Raw genomic sequence first — 16,403 nt, 5'->3', positions numbered from 1 at the left:
ACTTCATTGGGTTCTTTTTATGACTTCTTCCTACTTCATATTAATAATATCCTCCTTTATGCCTTGGAAGTATTATTATGCTTATTTTAAATTCATCCCTCATCTGATCTAATAATTCTTCTTTTTCCAATATGTTTTTCGCTCTCGTTGATTTTTTTTTAAGTGCCTGTGTTCTTCTCCTGCCCGTTCTTTCGGCCTGTGACTTTGTTTCCCTGGGAATATCAGCTCCCCCATCCTGTAAGGTGCACCGGGGAAGGGTCAAAACACACACTCCAGTTCTCACCCTACTAGATAGTTTAGGGGAGAATAGGGGTGAACCCACAGAACTCCACTGATCACCTTCTCCTTGCTGCCGCTCCACCAGTCAACTCTTGGACCAAGAAGCCATCTATAAACCCATCCAAAGAAACAGCAATCGAGCTCTGAGATTTGGGAGGGGGCTGGGGAGTTCAGGATGTTAAAGGCCTGAGAGGGTTGACACACCAGTTTTCCTCAGCTCTGCAGGGGTCTTACAAGGCATTGATATTTCCCTGCCGATGTGGGGTGTCCTAGGGCAATAGAACCTGCAACAATCTTCCAGCTGAAGGGGACAGGCATCAACTTCAAATCCTCTTGACGCTCCACATCCTGATTGCAGTGTGGTTTCCATGGGGCACACATTTGTCCAACTCACGGACTGCACGCTTGAGAGCTGCACATTCCACTTTGTGAACATAATAGCTAGGAATGACGGGACGTCTACTATCATCATCTTTTCTTACTATTATTGAACACTGATCTGGAAATGCTAGCTATTAAAATAAGCTGTAAATCTCAGTAGAAATTATAAATATTAGAAAGAAAGACGTAATATTATATTTGTTAGCTCTTATTGTATTTCCTCTGCAATTCTCAAAAACTCATTGAAAAAAATATTAGAACTACTGAGAGTCTAGTAAGATTGCCAGTTAATCAATAAACCCACACTGATCTATAACTGGGGTCACAGTTCAAATGCTTACAGCGTTTTCACGTAATGAAAACAGACGAAAGAAAATAAACTGTTTGGAAGGTAGCACAAACTTTTTATTTTATTGAATTTTGGTTTAAACAAGTGATATAAACATCTTTGATACTAAAGATTATATTTTAAATTTGAAGTAGAAAAAAATACGAATTGATAGACCAGAACAGTTTTGTTGTATAATTTTTTTCTCACTTGGAGAAGCTGATTTAAGCCTGAAAAGAAATGGCACATTTTGTATTAAGGTATCAAGTTTTATATTTCCATTGTAGTCTGCAGAGCAGAATTCGACCTTGAATCCTTTAACTGGGAGCAAGATTTTGTTTTACGTGGCTTCAGATTTCATAAAAGAAAACAGCTGCTCACAAATATAGGAAATACCTAACCTAACAGAATCTTTGTATGGTTTTTCTATTTCTTGCAATCATACCCCAGATATTTGCAGAATTATGGAATTCTGGCATAATGCTGTAAACATGTACTGCAGTGCTATTCATTTGTGTCTCTTCAGTTAGTCTTCCTCTGACAAAGATGAAGTGAGCACCGCTGGCTACTTTTCTCACAATGTGAAATCAAGACCCGATAGACAATGTGGACTGCGGGCTTCATTGACCCTGCCACCAGACTGCCTGAAATCTGTCCTGGCCCCAGCGCTTAGGAATTGTGACCTGGGGCCAATTTCCCAACCTCTCTGAGCCTCAGTGCATCTTCTGTAAAGTGATGATAATTAGGGCACCTAAATCAGAGGGAAGATTAAATTACCTAATACATGCAAAGCTCTTAGAACAATGCCCAGTGCATCGTAAGCACCTCGTATGAGTTATTACTAAGAATCTGTCTTTGAATTCCATCTTTAACACCACTCTTTAGGGAATCTAGTTCACGTTGGTATGTTTGAGTTTTTGGAAACTGATTGCAATGTCGAAAAGTGAGCCAAGGCCCAATTTCACCATGTCTAAGGGAGCCAAATCATAACTGGGTATCTATCTTATAGGCTTTTTTGTAGAATGTTTTCAAAGCATGTAGGACTACTTGTCAAAGCAAAGGCCAGGTCTTTGATTGTGTCTTCTTGTGAGCTGAGGTGAGCATTTTCCCTGGATCATCTAACAAGTCAGTTCATTCCCAATGTACTGGTAGGCCACTGACCTCCATGCGGAACAGGAGACTATTGTCGTGTGTATCCAAGTCATCGAGGGCAGCATTGAACCTTCGGCCAAGGGTCAGGCAAATTGAGTATACTGAGGCTACAGTGTTAATTACTCCACATCCATGCTATATTCCATTTCTAATTGTTTAGCTCAGAGTGAGTAAATGAGGCAGCAAATTGATGAAATGTTTTTACCTTAGATGTTGATTTCCCGACAAGAAGGGAGCTACCACCCAGCAGGAAAGAAGCATCACCTGTAGATGGGCTTACCAATTTCGACAAGTCATACTGAAATTCTTAACACATAGTTCAACCCACAGAAAAATAAGTTATTTCTTCCTTTTGTGCTGTCATTGACACTGTGTCCAAAGTTCCCTCTGGTGCATAAAATTTCTCATTGACACCATAAATTAAAACAGCTAGCAGGATTGTATTAATATTTTTGTCTTCTTATCAGCTCTGATAGAAAATGTCATGAGTGATTTAAAATTTCATGCCGGTTGTTCTATAAGTTCTCAGTCATATTTTCAACATGCTGAGGGTATTGAGGGAGAATTTAAGCTACTGCAACAAAATACAGTAGCATCAAGAAAAGTTCATTTCACTTTCGTGTGATACTTTCAAGGTGTGTGGGGTCCAGGTTGGCTGGGTTGCTCTGCTTCGAGCAGCCACTCTGAAATCCAGGCTCCATCTTATCGTTCTTCCTTTTCTTAGGGTGTTTTCCTTGGCCACGTATTTGAAATGGGGTTCTTGGAATCCACTCACAGGAAGGGAAATTGCTGAAGTACAGGGCAAGCATTTTTCTTAGCAATGATACAGAATTAAAACCCATCCCCTTTAATCACATTCCATACATTGATACATTGCACAAGTGTCCACTTAATCACACGGACACCATTGCCGCAAAGGAAGCTGGGAAATGTAGTCTCTAGCATGGTTTCCACGTAGTATTTAGCAGAAAACTATCAACCTCCACCAGAAAGAGTAAGAGTCTTTCCCATTAGTTTTATATTTCTAACTGACTATTTGTTAGAGGCATACAATTTTTTTTTTAAGATTTTTATTTTTTTCCTTTTTCTCCCGAAAGCCCCCCGTACATAGTTGTATATTCTTCATTGCGGGTCCTTCTAGTTGTGGCATGTGGGACGCCGCCTCAGTGTGGCTTGATGAGCAGTGCCATGTCCGCGCCCAGGATTTGAACCAACGAAACACTGGGCCGCCTGCAGCGGAGCGCGCGAACCCAACCACTCGGCCACGGGGCCAGCCCCGAGGCATACAATTTTTGCTGCACTGAATAGACACTCTTCCATAAACTCATTATCTATAAAGTGTTTTGACATCTAGACAGTTTTTTCCATTTAACATATGACCATGTTACTGTTGCAAAACTATTTTTTATTCAAATTCTGAAATTAAGATTCTGATCTTTTATTTCAATTTATTCAGATTTTAATCACTTATCTTTTCCAAATATAGGCATACATATTGTACACACACAATGAACTCTGATTTGTTATAAAATGACATCTTAATAAAATTTGTATATTACACTTGAAGTGACATTCTTCCCTTCCATAATTATTCTCTCCTGTTCTTTTAAACGTGTATTCTTCTCAGTTTTTCATTTTCCCAGATGTTGATATCAGAAATAGTTGACTTTTACATAACTTTAGGATAAGAAAAATACCATTACAAGTGTAACTGTAAGTGGTAACTGACATTCAGCCTCGGTGTCTAGGAAACCAGAAGTGGGGCGGGCGTGTGCTGCCCTGGAGCCTGCACAGTCCAGCTACAAAGAGCTGCTGCATAGCGCTGGTGGGGCATGGCCATGTGGGAATGGAGAATCTGGAACTCTGGATTTCTGTTGCAATTTCCTGATGGAAAAATATATATGTATATTTTATATATATTATATATGACCATATACATAATATGCCCATATATTATATTATATATTCTATAAGACCATGTATATATATATGGTCAATTCACTCAAATTAGAAAACAAAGTAAAATAAAACAAAAGCAAAGGCACCATGCTGCCAGGCCATAAGTGTATGGGCCCCCAAACACATCTGTGGGCTGGCTTGTGCTTATGGGACACCAGTTTGCATCTTTTGATCATCATGGTGACAACAAAAACTTTGTAGAGCCCTCGGCCTCTGAAAGAAAACTCCAAAATCTCTTAACAGAACTCAGACCAATTCCTCTGAGGTGAGCAACACAGCAGAGTCCCCCAGTGCAGCTAACCCCCGGTGCCCAGCCCCTGGTCTCAAGCTTCGCAGCCTCCTGGATATGTCACTGATTGCTGCTGCCCCCACCACTCAGCCATAAAGGACAGGTCTTAAACTGGTTGAAATCCCTGTTCAGGCCCTAGAGGGGGAAGCCCGGAGAAAGACCAGAGTCCACCTTTCCACTGGCCAGTGTCCCTCCTTCCAAGCTAGAGTGTCCTCTCTGAAGACCCTCCCCAGATGATTGGCATCCTGGAGGAAGCCCACCTCCTCCACAGGAGACCTCCCCTCTTCGCTCACAGCAGCCTTTCCCATCACGGCCTCACTGGAATACAGCCCAGGAAGTACAACCTCCCTTCAAGAAATATCCAAAGACAATACACGTGGTGGGAGGAGGTCAGAGGCAGGATAGAATAGCCTTTAGAGGGTGTGGGGAGGGGAAGCACCACATTGGAGGGGGCAGGAAATGAGAGACATGTGATGAGTTCACACGTGTGTTGTGGGAAGAGATGCAACTGCCTTACTCCCTGGAATCCTTCATATCTGCCTTACCGCTGCTACAGGAGAAAAACTAACCTCGGTCTGGCCTAGCAGTTCCCAAATTTGTCTGAACATTAGATCACCCACCATCTTAAAACCCCCCGCAGCCCAGGCCTCACCCATGCCGGTTAAACCACAGTCCCCGGGGCTGGGACCCAGGCAGCAGTGGAGTTGGAGCTCCCCAGGGAACACCAGTGTGTGGACAGGTTTGAGAACCTCAAGTCTAGAGCGGTCCTTCTCGAAGTTTAGTGTCATCCACATCCCCTGGAGGGCTTGGAACACCCACAGCGGGCCCCATTCTCAGCGCTTCTGATTCAGCAGGGCTGGGCTAGAGCTTGAGAATTTGCATTTCTAACGAGTGCTCAGGGGATGCTGGTGCTGCTCGTCTGGGCACCACACTTTGGAAACCATGGATCTTTATTGTATTTAAAAGCTTAGTTTTAGTCAATAATTTAAAATTACCCTTGAGATTTAATTCACCCACTAGGGGGAAAACTGTTCGGTTTTTCAGAATCCTCTCTTCTGTGGATCACGATGCGTGGGTTGGAGGAGGGCTCCCTCCTCCATCGGGTCCTTGGGCTTAGTGGCTACTGCCCTGTACCTTTTGTAGACAGTGCTGGTGGCCAAAGCTTCTGTCTGCAGGTGTCGAACTTGGGATGCATCCTGGGCTCGCTCAGAGCCTGGTGGCCTCCCTTCAGCTCTCACCACTCCTCACACACCCGACTGGACCTGAACCTACCTTTGCTCGTGGAGGATCACTTTGTCCCACCACCCAGGGCCCGTGGCTGGCTGACAGGGAATGAGGGCCTCCAGGTCAGAGCCTCTCCCTGACCTTGCTGCTCCACCTTTTATGCTCTGCGAGGAGGCCCCGTGCCTCAAGGGTCCTCCGGGTTTTGAGTGCTGGAGCAGAGGGATGAGAGCACCCCTGATCACAAAGAATCGCTGGACAAGAGGGAAACTCCTTCAGGAGCTCCAGGGCTCTCTGATGGAGGGGTCTGCAGAAGCCAGGCCAGCGCTGCTGTGCGATGTTCTCTCCGCTGTCACTCATGGCACCTGTGCTCCGGCTCAACTCTCTCCTGGTTGACTCCCCTGTTAGAGCTGGCTCCACATCTGACTCATAGATTCCATAACATATTCCTGTATCCTTTCCATGAAGTGTCTCTTACTCACCCATCAGATCAGCGTGTGGTCAGAGGGATGTGTACATCCGAATCACCTGGGCGGCTTATTGGACGGTGGGTGGTCAGGCCAACTCCAGACCCAGTGAACAGAAACTCTAGGGGTGGGACGCAAGGGCCCGCACTTCAGCAGGCACCCAGATAATTATTACGTACACTAAATTTGAGGACATCTGTCCCAGGCTGCTAGCTTCTGAGGATAGAAACTGTGGCGTTGACAAGCGTGTCTTCACCATCTGGCACAGAGCACACAGTGGTCACCAGGCAGAGGGCTGGATTCCAGAGTGGGGGAGGTGGGGAGGAGACAATCTTAGGTACAGCAACACGATGCTCGCAAATTGTGTATGTGTGTGTGTGTGTGCGCATGTGTGTATGTGCATGTATGTGTGTGTGTCCTCTTAACACCTCCTGAATTCTCTTCAGCTTTGCAGTGGATCTCTGCTTTTTTCATGGGCACACATTGCCATCCTCCTGAATCAAGTCAAACCGGAAGACCGGGTACAAACGTCTCTGGAGACAGAAGGCGCCTTATACGCTAAGGCACATTCTCTCAAGCACGTCTTGTGCCCGTGAGGAATTGGCCGTCGGACAGATGGAAATAACTTCCTTTTTGTTTGAAAATCACAAAACGAAACCTCATAACTCATATTTAGTTTGCTTCCTTCTGACTTTGTATCACGTTGAACTCAGATGGAATTTTGCTATCACGAGTCATTGTAAATTTTATAGCTAACTAAACACCCAAATTGCAGGTTCTACTACGTGGTCAAGGTTGGACGTAAACATGAGAAACTTGAGTGGAATTATTATAATACTTACCTGTTTGTATTTCAAGATGGTAAAAATTCCACTTAAAGTAGTACAACCAACACACCATTAATTTATGTCATAATCATTCTGCAACATGCACACGATTTGGGGGCCTTCCACTGATAATGATGGATAGTTTCAATAATTTGTACCTTTTCTAACAAAACTAGACAGTCCGTTTGGCTTGTTAAAATGCATAGTGATTTACAATAGTCAAAAATACATTTGGCAGCAAGTTATGTTGACGACAAGATAGGTAGGAAATATTTTTTTGATTAGATAATGGTTGGTTGAAATTCCTTCCAGCTTGTGTGAAACAAAAGTTAGCAATTGAAAGCATATCAGATGATACATCAATTTTCCATAAGCAGAAGACTGGGCAACTACTTTATTGAAAAACCTTTATGCGGAGCTAGATTTAATCTCTCAATTTGAGAAGCAGTGCCATGAAATAAGATGTTTGCATGCAAAATCTCCAGATTTCCAATGGAAATATAAAACAAAGAAGCGCGCCATTCCCTTGGGGATGGCACCTATCTTGGATTCGCTTTTTCTCTGATGTTCTTGCATGGTTTTATCAGTGGCTCCAGGGAAGTGAACCAGCAGTTTGCTTCCTGAAGAACAAAGGCTTGGAGAATTAAAAAAAAAAAAAAAGATAATACATTAAGAGTACTTTCTCTACTGTCCTTTTTATTTGTTATGGATTTCCTGAGGAGTACTCATTGTTTCAAATAATTTGTCTTTTAATGATTTTAATACTTAATCTGGCAACTAAATATGAGCTGAGTTTGTGCTTTGTTTTCTGGTTTTTTGTTTTCCTAAATCACACATGAAAATGTTTCTTGAAGTAGGCAAGTTTTAACCACATAAAACTGAAAAGAGTACGGACTTAAAAAACATATACAGCAAACTATACATTTCCCATAAATGGCTAGTTACTCTGTCAAAAAAATGTGAACTGTATTAGCATCTTTAAATTTAGTTGGTAATAAAGTATTTAGCACATGATACATGCTTGGTTAATGAATGAATGACAAATAAGCCATGGTCCTGTGGTCAAATTCCAGCAGAGTCGTTGTGTGTACTGGTGTATATTGCCAAGATGGTGCCAACAGAGAAAACACCTCCCTTCCGGTATGTGCAACCATATTAGTTTCTTCCTTTTGTTTCTATAACAAGACAGGCATTTCACATTGTGTAATATAGCTATTTACTGATTTCTGTTTTCTATTGTCAAATGTTCCAAAGTTTTACCTTCTTATTTGAAGCACTGCCACTAAAATGTCAAGATTGTTCACAGCGTGTTTTTAACAAACCATCTCTCTTGACAGATTTATTTGTGTTTTAACAAGCAATCTTAGGTAAAGTAAGCATAATTTTGTACCAAAGCAATTTAGCCAAACAACGGGTTAATTATCTGAAGCCATAAAATTATGATGTGCCTAGATTGCTTTCTCTAAATATTGCTTCCCATGTAAGGGAAACAGGCATTCTTGGAGAAATCTCCGATTCCACATCTGATTCCTTCAGCTGGAAATGTACTAGATAAGCCTGCAGCATCTTGAGATTGTGTCAAAAGGACACAGGGCATTTAAAGAGGCTTCTCTAGGTAAGAGGGGGACAATTCAGCACCAAAAGGCATCAGTATCCTAAAATAAGTAAATAAAATAAGCCAAGGAAAAAAGTTAGGTACATATGCAAAACAAATACAAACAGCAATATGAAAGTCTGAGGTCTAAATAATAATTCAAGTTACAGGGAGTAATGAGACATCAGGGTCATTTTAAGTTTTTAAAAGTCCAATTTACGATAAAGGTATAGCAATCATAAAGATTTATGTCACAGGGGCTGGCCCTGTGGCCAAGTGGTTAAGTTCCCGTGCTCCGCCTCCACGGCCCAGGGTTTCCCCAGTTCAGATCCTGGGCGCGGACATGACACCGCTCATCAGGCCACACTGAGGCGTGTCCCACATAGCACAACCAAAGGCACTCACAACTAGAATATACAACTAGGTACTGGGGGGCTTTGGGGAGAAGAAGAAGGGGAAAAAAAAAAGAAGATTGGCAACGGTTGTTAGCTCAAGTGCCAATCTTTAAAAGAAAAAAAGATTTATGTAACAATCTTATGTCTGGATATTTAAATTAAAAATGGAAATAGAAAATATGACAAAAAAATAATAGTAGAAGAAATGAACATATCTCTCACCCTTTGTAAAGCAAGTAGACAAATGTTTTAAAAAACTATAAGAAATTTTGTTAATGCAACAAATAATTATTTAAAAGATGAATTTTTAGCTTTTTACCTTATAAACAGAAAGTATCACTCACTTTGTTTGCAGCGTTCATGAACAGTTTTTAGAAAATGGTCTTATTTTAAGCCACAGAGTACATCTCAACTTATTTGAAAAAACGTGTTTTCTGTCTTCAAGAAAATAAAATTAGAGATAATGGTAAATGTTTAAATAAAGAATTCCTCCAATTAGAAATCTTACAATGGCCCTTGGAATAATTCCTGGGTCAAAGTGGAAATAAAAACTGCATTTAATTTGTAAAAATTAAAATGCCAATTCGAGAAAGCTACACATTAAAACTTTGAGAAGATGTTGAAGCTTTGCTCAGAAGGAATTACATGTCCTGACGGTTTCATTAATCCCAAGACATAATGATGGAAATGAATGTATTCTTCAAAAACTCAAGAACTAGAAAAAGAGTAAACAATGAAAACTGAAGAAAGGATTCAATAATTATAGTTTGAACTTTAATAAATAGATAAACTACCATCATATCTAATCAGAAAAATACAAAAGTACACTATATTCGGCACAAGAGTGAGGATATAGAGAAATATAGAAGAAAACCTTAAAATCACAGACTTAAAAATGTTATAGCCATACCTCATAAAATATATCATTATAAATTTCTGATATATATATCAATATGTTATATAAATTTTTATATAAAAATATATAAACTATAACAGTGTAAACTTGTATAAAATATAAATTAATTTATATCAATATAAATTAAATATATATTTAAATATTTTTAAATTACTACAAGAAAAAAGAAAACGTTTATATTAATATCGAGCTTAGATGGAGATGAACTTTCTGAGCATTACGACAAACGCAAAACTCAAAATGTTAAATTTTGGGAGATTTGGGAGTTTCTCTGCAGCCAACAGTGGATGAGTACAGACAGGTTCAGTAAGTGAGGGGAAGGGAGCGAGAACAAGAGATCCAGTGTGAAGGGCTGTCTTGGGATGTTCCACGCCGGCCATTCCATTGCGATTGAGATGGGGCTCTCATACTTGCCTGGATTTGGTGGAGGATATTTCCATCACTGCTACTTCCAAACACATAAAGAGAAACACTTACGGTCAAAGCAGGATGTATTTCCTAAGAGCCAGCCAGGTCATCTGGCTCGGACCCACTGGGTTTGAGCAAATGCTTGTTTGTTTTAATAGACTTTATTTTTCAGAGCTGTTTTAGGTTCGCAGCAAAATTGAGTGGAAAGTACAGAGATCCAGGGGTTCAAATGATGTCACCCAGACGTGATCTGACTCCCTCCGTTCTTGGCTCTGCTTTCCTCGGCGTTGGCTTCGTTTTGAGGTGAGCTCTTCTCACGGATGGCAAGCGTGGCCCGGGGTAGCACTAGGTACATTGTGCCAGGTCTTTCCTCCTGTAATCCTGCTGTGGTAAGGAAAAAAAGAACCTGCTTAAGCAAAGCAGGAAAACTCCTTTTAGAGGAGAAAGAAGTCTTTGTGGAGCAGAACACCTTGAAGGGCCTTACGGGTGTGAAAGGGCAGCCTGGGGCCATGGCCAGTTGGGCTGGAAGTAGAGGGATCATGTACTTTATTACCCAAACCAGAACACTTTGGACGGCAAGAGGGGGCACTATTAACAACTTCACTGGGACAACAGGCCTCATTTGGCATTGTTCCCTGTAAACCTAAGCATATGCTGCCCTTCTGAAAAATGAAGCCGAGAGGTAGCTAAACTGCTGCGCTAAAAAATAAAGAAGAACCACAATGAGATGGTTAAATTTAAAATGACTGACCATACCCAGCATTGGTGAGGATGTGGGGCCACCGAAACTCACATACATTGCTAGCGGAAGTACAAGATGGGACTGATAGGCTTTACCAGAAAGAGGTGAAAGCACAAAACCCAAAGACTTGTCTGCGAATGTTCATAGGAATTTCATTTGTAGTAACCAAAAAGCAGAAACAACCCAAATCCGTAAGTAGATGAACGGAGAAACAATCATCAAACAATCTGTAGTGTATCCATATAATGGAATACTACTCAGCCATACAGACAAATAACTATTGATGTGCAAACAATGTGGATTAACCTCAAAATCATTATACTGAGTGAAAGAAGCCAGGCAGAAAAAAAGAACATATTGTATGACTCCATTTATAGAAAACTCCAGAAACACAAGCTAATCTATACAGAGAAAAAGCAGATCAGCGGTTGGCTGCGGATAGGGGTGGAGGGAGGAATGGATTAAAAGGGCAGGAGGAAACTTTAGGGAGTGATGGAAATGTTGTTTGAGAGGTGATGGTTTCAAGGGAGTATGTATGTCAAAACTGATAGAATTGTACACTTTACATATGTGTAGTTTTGTGCACTTCAATTATGCCTCAAAAAAGTTGGAAAACTTTCTTTAAGAAAAGTAGATATTTTTTTTGGAAGAGGGGTTTGAAGCGAGCCAAGGTGGAGAGGAGGAGGTTAAGGGGGAGCGAAGGGGCCCAAGAAGAAGCTGAGTCTGCAGCTAGTGGAAGAGAAGACCAGTGCACATTCCCCAGCTGGGGTTGGGGCCCCAGGAGCAGGGGTCCCAGAAGGCTGTAAGACAAATGACGTCTGACGGTCTGCTTTATCTGCTGAGCTGTTCTCTGTTGTAACCCCGACGCCTACACCCTGAACCCTTAATAAGAAATGTATGGCCTTGGCTGAGTGCTATTCGGGGAAAATGAAGAAGCTGCCTCTCTCTGGGCCGATTAGGATAGAGAGAAGAGGACAGCTGAAATACGCAAGGTGGGAGAAAGATCCAGGATTCATTGGAAGCAGAAAATCGGTCTCAGATGACCCAGTGAAATATCTGACTTTCAAGAATCCCCATTGACATCTGGAAATTGGCTCAAACCCCCATTCCAGTGCCATTTGACTCTCAAAGGACATTAGGGCCTGGCTGACATCTGCGTTACATGATTCTATCAAAGGGTAGTGGTCGCATCATTCTGGCTGAGCACCACTTCCTGGGACCAGAGCTCCTAATAACTGTTCTCACCCAGGGCGGTGGTCAGAGAGGCCGAGGTCATTGGCCTTCTGCACCTTAGTCAGCAGTTTCAAAGGTAAACGGTGATTCAGGGGAAGAGAGAGGGGCTAGAAGCTAAGAAGGGAAAGCAGTTTTCAATTTTCAATTTCAACACCCACAGTGCTGGCGCTGGAGATACAGTGATGAGCAAGATACATGATTCCTCTATTCCTGGAGCTGATGGGCCAGCAGGAACATAGCCGTTAAATCAGGAAAAGCAATGCATGTTAGAATAAAGGGGAGAGGAAGGGAATTCTGGTGTGAATTAAGAATAACTAAGGGGCCGGCCCAGTGGTGCAAAAAAAAAAAAAAAAAACCAGAATAACTGAGTCTAGGGGACTTCCCTGGGAAGTGAGGGTTAGGATGAGATTTGAAGGATGAGTAAGGAAGGTTGCCCCACCCCCTCAGTCCTTGCAGAGCAGCTCTCATTTCCCCAGTCAATGTGGTTCAGCCAGGGTGCTGACAGCTTCCCTGGCACCACCACTTGTGCAGTGGCCAAGCTGGATGCTGTTCTGAATATTGGTGTGACAAAGCAACGTCTCTTATTGGTGTGATCTCAACAGTAGACTTGTCACTCTCCACCACAGTAGGCTCCTGTGTTCCCAAACTGATGAAACACCAGGCATTGGTAGTACACTTGAACATTCTAAATGAGACCCTGCCTCCCTGGGAGTCACGGCATGCGATGGCACAGAATGACCGCAGATGGACGCCACAGACAATTGTAATGGATGTACCTTCAGCCTCCACCCTTAGTCATGGAATTCCACTTCTTCCTCTGCTCCTGTATAGACACTCAGCTATGAATCCCACCATCGGGAGCATTTTCGTTTAGCTCTTTAAGTTACACAGCAGTATGCCATAGACTGTTACAGGGGTGGCCCCCAGTGCATCATGCCTCCCAGTACCCTTGTCCCTGTGTAATCCCTTCCTACACTGACTCTGGGCTAGGCCATGTGACTTTCTTTGGCCAGTGGGACATTAACAAGAGTGAGGTAAGCAGGAGTTTGATGAGCACTTGGGTCTTGTCCTCCCAGAACATTTCCTCTTGGAACCCAGCCGCCATGCTATCAGAGGGTTCTGGCTCTCCCGTTGTGAGCGAGGAGCCACATAGAGAGGAACTAGGACCCCCCAGCCCACAATCAGCACTAAGGCTTCAGATGTAGGAGAGAGGCCTTCCAGAACCTTCCAGCTCAGCCAGCCACCAGCTGGATGAACTCACAGGAGTCAGCTCAGCAGAGACCACAAGGAGCAGAGAAACCAGCGAGCTGAGGCCAGTCAACCCACGGGACCATGAAAGAGAATACACTGTTGTTGTCTTAGAAATACTGAAGTGGTTGCCTCAGGCAACATTTACCACACAGATGTGACCCTCAGGCCTGTTGCTCCAGCAAGAAAAGCCAACACCACAGTTCAAATGTAGCTTTACAACTCATTAACATTTGCCCCAGTCTTAGGATGGTTTCACGAGGGTTTGATTTCCCTCAAGGGAAGCGTTTTGGTGATTTTGGTTTTTTTTTCCTTCAGTTGGGTCAGAAGAGAATTTTGAAAGATACAGGGCCCTCCTCTTGTCGAGTGGCAGGTGAGTGTCTTGTGACAGCTGTAACAATAAAGCAGGGTGGGTTTTTAAAATTATTATATTTAAACAATAAATTAGCATATCTATAAATATGTGTGTGCATATATATATATATATATATATATATACACATAGACTGTGTTTGTGTCCACAAAGCCATTTCCCCTCCCCACAAACACAAACACAAGACGGAGAAGAGCAGGGGAGAGGAGAAGTGCCCTATGGGAAACAGTCCCATCTGGGAAGTTCACCCCGGGGCCAGCCTGCAGCTCGGGCCCCCACCTCCCCTCTTGTCTCCCAGCTGACTCCTGGCAGTCCTTTAATCCCAGCAGATATGTTGGAGACTGCTTTGGAAGGCCCTGGAGGGGCCAGATATCTTCTTATCTGAACCCCGTGAGCGAACGGCAAGCAGGTTGCATACCGCTGTCCTCCAGTGCATGAAATCCTTGAGCAGAAGGGCCCAGCACATGCAGCAGTGTGTACTTCTTTCTAAGCTCCCACCCGCAGCTGTTTGCATCCAGCACCTGGACAATCTCCTTCACCGTCTCTTTGGGTTCCATGGAGCTCGCGAGCTTCATGTAAGTTATGCGGGGAGCGCATGCGACCTTCCGACTGGCTTTCTTGTTTATATCACGGCCTCGGCTACCCACTCTCTGAGGTTTCTTCTTCTCTGCTCTGCTTTCAGCTTCGTGCCGGTTCTTTCTGGCTAACCTGAAACACAGGTGTCAGCAGATGAAGGTGACGGACCTCCCAGTGGCCCCCGCCGGCTCCAGCTGCTGCCAGAGGGAGAGAGGCTGGGGTCACACCATGAGGCAGATTCTGCTGGTCTCCCACCTGTCCAAACTGCCCATCACGGAGGGAGTTCCTTTGGAAGATAGACCCTGGGGGAAGGTGATTCTGTCTGGGGCTCCAGCACTGCTGCTGGTGTCGGGAGAAGAGGAGGCCACAGGGCCACTTGGGGAGGCTGTGCTGGGGTGGTGTTCATCTCCAGACCAGATAAGAGACGACGGGCAGGCACTTTGGCTGTGCTGCTGGCCTTTCATCCTAACTCCTGGTCCTGCTTAGGCTGCTGATTTTCTGTGCTGCCGCTCTGACTGATCTCAGAGTAGGAATTAAAGGTGCGAATGTCAGGCTTGCTGAAACTTGGCTGCTTTGGATTGGCGGAGACCCCGTGATCCATGTTGCAGGATGGGGAAGAGAGGAAGGCGGAAAGGGGCCGGTAGGATCAGCCGAAGGAATGGGCTTGGGCGTGGTGGTGTAGTCCTCCAGCTCGGATCTCACGTAGCCCAGGAGCATATAGGTGGCCATCATGTTGTCATTCTTCTGGCCCATCTGGTCCTGGATCCTTTAGGCATTAGTTCCTCCTCAAGGCCTGTGTTCATCCTCGGATCCTTCATGATTTCCTCTAAAGGGCCTCTCTTGCTGCTTTGATGAGGAGGAATTTCTTGGGCAGGTTTTCACACTCCATGGACATGTAGAAGGAAATGCATATTCCACTCAGTACCCGCTCCAGCATCTCCTTAAAGTTCTATCCACAAAAAGGCGGGGACCCAGTGACCATTATATAGAGGATGACTCCCAGGCCCCTCTTATCCACCACGGGTCCTTCAGACTTTCCACCCTAGCAGTGTTCCTGGGCAGCATAAGAGAGACTGCTACAGAAGGTACCCTACTTGCTGTCAAAGGTGAGGTCACTGCTGAAGCCCAAGTCCACAATCAAGACGTTCATGTCAGTATCCAAAAGCAGGTGATCTGCCTTTAGGTCACTATGGAAAATAAACTTCTGGTGGCAGGTGGCAGTACTGCACAGCAGACCCCATCTGGTGAAATTTGCCTTGAACCTCTTTTTCTTTCATGCTACCATAAGCCAGTAAGTTCTTGAACACCTCTCTTCCACTAGTGTACTCCATGAGCAGGAAGAGCGTTTTCTTGGTCTCCATCACTTCAAACAATTTCACAAGGTTGAAGTGATTCAATGGCTTAATGATCTGGACTTCACAGGGTAGTCTCTGGAGGCTGGAAGTTTCTTAATGATCTCAATGGCCACCTCTTTCCTAGTCAGGATGTGTCAGGCCAACTTCACCTTGGCAAAGGTACCCCTGGTGGTGGTCTTGAGGAGCCAGCAGCAGCCAAAATTGGTCTTCTTCTCAAGAGAGATGGCTGCAAGCCCCTGCAGCATATTGCACTTACTGCTAACAATACTAATCAACAATATTAACTGAAGAAAGAAAGAAAAGAATAAGAGAAAAGAATAAAGAAAAAACAGAAAAGACAAAGGAAATACAGCAAAATGAAAAAAGAAAGGAAAAGTAAAAAGCTACGAATTTCTGTTTGTATTTTTTTCGGTTTTTCTAGTTTTGAAAGTTTCTATTGACATATTGTCCAGCTCAGAGATTCTTTCCTCAGCTCTGTCTAATCTACTAGCAAGGCCTTCAAAGCCGTTCTTCATTTCTGTTACAGTGTTTTGATCTCTAACACTTCTTTTTGAATCTTTCTTAGAATTTCCATCTCTCCTATATTACCAATCTGTCTTACATATTGTTCGCTTTATCCATTAAAAACCTTAGCATATTAATCATAATTGCTTTAAATTC

The 16,403-nt window shown here is 43.4% G+C and overlaps 1 pseudogene; it reads right to left on the bottom strand.

The window, feature by feature from the left end:
- Positions 1-10,451: 10,451 nt before the first annotated feature.
- Positions 10,452-15,988, bottom strand: LOC124243297 (serine/threonine-protein kinase MARK2-like; annotated as a pseudogene).
- Between the last annotated feature and the right edge of the window lie 415 nt (positions 15,989-16,403).

The sequence above is a fragment of the Equus quagga genome, chromosome 8, assembly GCF_021613505.1.
Source record: "Equus quagga isolate Etosha38 chromosome 8, UCLA_HA_Equagga_1.0, whole genome shotgun sequence".
Classification (NCBI taxonomy): Eukaryota; Metazoa; Chordata; class Mammalia; order Perissodactyla; family Equidae; genus Equus; species Equus quagga.
Note: the sequence above shows the minus strand (reverse complement) of the source record. Positions and strands in the feature narration are given on the sequence as shown.